This window comes from Oratosquilla oratoria, chromosome 6 (assembly GCF_046742065.1).
Source record: "Oratosquilla oratoria isolate Oo_2021 chromosome 6, ASM4674206v1, whole genome shotgun sequence".
NCBI classification, from domain to species: Eukaryota; Metazoa; Arthropoda; class Malacostraca; order Stomatopoda; family Squillidae; genus Oratosquilla; species Oratosquilla oratoria.
The window spans coordinates 59,107,463-59,111,481 of record NC_134782.1 but is presented as its reverse complement, the minus strand read 5'-3'; the positions used below and the strand labels follow the sequence as shown (position 1 = coordinate 59,111,481).

The following is a 4,019-nucleotide window of genomic DNA, read 5'->3' as shown; positions in this document are numbered from 1 at the left end:
TTCCTCCATCTTTACTACTCCAACTCCACCCCTTCCTCCTCTTTCTTCTTCACCTAAACCTCACACTCCTCCTCTTCTCCTCCTTCTTCTTCACCTAAACCTCATATTCCTCTTTCTTCCACACTTCCTCCTCTTCCTTCTTCACCTTAACCTCATACTCCTCCTCTTCCTCCTCCTCCTCCTCCTGACGAAGGCCAACCTTTGAAGAACGCGAGGAGGAAGCGTCTCCTGAGCATCAGCCCTATGGTCTTCGATCTTACTTCCTAGCTTTGGAGGCACGGGATCGATTCCCAATGGCTGCAGATGAAATTGGTCGTTTGAGGCTTTCTTTTTCTTTTTTGTTATCCTTGTTCTTCGTCTTATTCTTTTTGTTCTCCCTTTCTTAATCTTGTCCTTTTTGTTCTCCCTCTCCTTCGTCTTGTCCATTTTGTTCTCTCCGTTCTTCGTATTGTCCTTTTTGTTATCTACGTTCTTCGTTTTGTTTTTTTTGTTCTCCCTGTTCTTCGTTTTGTTCTTTTTTCATCTTATTCTTTTATCTTTTCCCTGTTCTTCGTCTTGATCTTTTTGTTCTCTCTGTTCTTCGACTTGTTCTTTTTCTTTCCCTTGTACTTCGTCCTGTTCTCTTTGTTCTCCCTGTTTTTGTCTTGTTCTTTTTGTTCTCCCTGTTCTTTGTCTTGTTCTTTTTGTTCTCCCTGTTCTTTGTCTTATTTTTTGTTCTCCCTGTTCGTTGTCTTATCGTTTTTGCTATATCTGTTCTTCGCCTTGTTTTTTTTCTTGTTCTTTGATTTGTTCTTTTTCTTCTTCCTGTTCTTCGATTTTCTTTTTGTTCTCCCTGTTCTTCGATTTTCTTTTTGTAATCCCTGTTCTTCGTTTTGTTTTGTTTTTGTTCACCCTCTTCTTTTTTTTCCTTTCATTCTTCGTCTTGTTCTTTTTGTTTTCCTCCACCTTCTTCTTCCTCTTCTTCTTCTTCTTCTTCTTCTTCTTCTTCTTCTTCTTCTTCTTCTTCTTCTTCTTCTTCTTCTTCTTCTTCTTCTTCTTCTTCTTCTTCGTCTTCTTCTTCTTCGTCTTCTTCTTCGTTTTCTTCTTCTTCTTCTTCTTCTTCTATTTCTTCTTCTTTTTCTTCTTCTTCTTCTTCTTCTTCTTCTTCTTCGTCTTCTTCTTCGTTTTTTTCTTCGTCTTCTTTCTTTTGTTGTTCTTCTTCTCCTTTCTTTTACTTTTCTTCTTTCTTTTGTTCTTGTTCTATCTTTTGTTCTTCATCAGTAGAACGCGGTGGGAAAATAAACTCACTTCCCACCAAGAGAGAAACAGATTTTTCTTATCTTTTTCTTCTTTCTAAAATTCATACTCCTTCACTTTCTCCTCCTTCTAGTTCCTTTCCTCTCACTCTTCCTCCACCTCCTCCTCCACCTAAACCTCATACTCCTCCTCTTCCTCCTCCTTCTACACTTCCTTTCCTCCTCCTCCTCATCCTTCAACACTTTCTTTCCTCCAATTCTTCTTCTTCCTCCTCCCCTCCTCCTCCTCCTCTTCCTCCACCTCCTCCTCCATCTAAACCTCATACTTATCTTCCTCCTCCTTCTACACTTCCTCTCCTCCTCTTCTTCCTCCGCCTCCTCCTCTTCCATCTACACCTCATACTCCACCTCTTCCTCCTCCTTCTACACTTCCTCTCCTCTTCTTCCTCCACCTCCTCCTCCATCTAAACCTCATACTCCACCTCTTCCTCCTCCTTCTACACTTCCTCTCCTCCTCTTCTTCCTCCACCTCCTCCTCCATCTAAACCTCACACTCCACCTCTTCCTCCTACACTTCCTCTCCTCTTCTTTTTCCTCCTTTTCCTCCACCTAAACCTCATACTCCTCCTCATCCTCAACGGCCATACCACTCTTAACACACCGCTTCTCGTCCGATCAGCGAAGTTAATCAGCGTTGGGTCTGGTTAGTACTTGGATGGGCTACCGCCTGGGAGCACCAGATGCTGTTAGTATTCATTCTAATCCGCAAATAAAATATTATCCATTGCAATAAAAGATCTGACAACCCGGCATTTAATTGTAACTGGATAGGATAGTGGTAGCAGTAGTGTTAGTTCATCTTCTATTGCCTAATTGCCCTGCTTTCTTAGCTGTAGCTTAGTTTACTAAAGGCAAACAGCCTCGTTAGGGCCAGTAGGCCTGCTGTTCTTTGTTCTTCCTTTGTGTTCCTTTGTGTTCTACATTTCCTCTCTTCTTTCTTACTGAAGGGGAAGGGGATGTATTGGATGGTGTGGGAGGAGTAGGAGGATAGTAGGAGGGGAGTACGGAAGTGTGGGATGGTGAGGGAGGAGGGGGATAGGTGTGGGATAATGAAGGGGGAGAGGGGATGTCGAGGGGAGAGGGAGGAGGTGTGGGACGGTGAGGTGGGAGGGGGATAGGAGGAGGGGGAGGAGGGAGGAGAATAGGAGGAGGGGGAGGGGAGGAGGATAGGAGGAGGGGGAGGAGGGAGGAGGATAGGAGGAGGGGGAGGGGGAGGTGTGGGATGGTGAGGGGGAGGACGATAGGAGGGTGAGGAGGTGGGGGATGGAGAGGATGAGTGGGGAGGGGGAGGGGAGGGGGGGCGGGGGCTACAAATGTAAACAAACTCCAGAGGGTCTCCGGGGGGTGGGGAGGAGACGGCAGCGAGAGTAGGTCTCCTCCGCATGACGTCAATGGGAGGCGATATCTCCGCAGAAATGCCGGAGACAGTGAGGGAGATATTGAGACCATGTTTAGGCGATGGGAGTGAAGAGCAAGGAAGAGGAGGAGGAGGAGGAGGAGGAGGAGGAGGAGGAGGAAGACGAGGAAGAGGAGGTGAAGGTGGGATGTGGAGTGAAGAGGAAGGAAGAAGTGTAAGAAGAAGAGGAAGAAGAGGAGGAGGTGGAAGGATGTGGAGTAAAGACCAAGGAAAAGGAGGAGGAGGAGGAGGCGGAAGAGGAAGAGGAGGAGGCGGAAGAGGAGGAGGTGGAAGAGGAGGAGGAGGAACGTGGAGTGAAGACTAAGGAAGAGAAGGAAAAAGAGGAGGCGGGGAGGAGAGGAAAGCGGAGGGGAGGAGGAAGAGGAAGTGATATGGAGTGAAGAACAAGGAGGAGGGGTAAGATGAGAACAAAGAGGAGGAGAAGTGTGGAGGAAGGATGAAGACAAGAGGGAAGAGATGGAGGAGAAGAAATGTCTATGTATTGAGAAGGGAGAAGGAAAAGCAAGAAGGGAAGAAGGGAAGTGAAGGAGGAGGAGGAGGAGGAACACACAAAGGAACACAAAGGAAGAACAAACAACAGCAGGCCTACTGGCCCTAACGAGGCTGTTTGTGTTAACTAAACTACACTACAGTTAAGGAAACAGGGCAACTAGGCGATAGAAGATGAACTAATACTACTGCTATCACTATCCTATCCGATTAATCCAATTATGATTAAATGTCTGGTTGTCATATCTTTTATTGCAAGGGATAATATTTTATCTGCGGATTAGATTCCAAGTATTTGTCTAAGTGATTTCTAAATGTTGTTATCTTATGTTGTTACTTTCGAACTAACACTACTGCTATCACTATCCTATCCGATTAATCCAATTATGATTAAATGTCTGATTGTCATATCTTTTATTGCAAAGGATAATATTTTATCTGCGGATTAGATTCCAAGTATTTGTCTAAGCGATTTTTAAATGTTGTTATCGTGTTACTTTCGACGACAGTGGGAGGTAACGAATTCCACACGTTAACAACCCGGTTAAAGAAGAAGTGCTTACTTTCGTTCGTAGAGAATCTTTTGCCAATTACTTTGAAATCGTGGCGTCTTCTTGTATTTGATTGGTCTAATAAGAAGTAATCTTTGACATTAATGTTGTCAAAGCCTTTGAACATTTTAAAAACCTCAATCAAATCTCCTCGCATTCTTCTTTTTGAGAGGGAGAATAAGTTTAGATTTTTTAGTCTTTCTTCATACGGCAGATTTCTCAGCCTTGGTATCATTTTGGTCACTCTCCGTTGTACTCTTTCTAGTT

General features: G+C 44.4%; 1 pseudogene; it reads left to right on the top strand.

Annotated features, from left to right (window-relative positions):
- The first annotated feature begins 1,868 nt into the window (after nt 1-1,868).
- On the top strand, nt 1,869-1,987 carry LOC143026681 (5S ribosomal RNA; annotated as a pseudogene).
- The last annotated feature ends 2,032 nt before the right edge of the window (nt 1,988-4,019 follow it).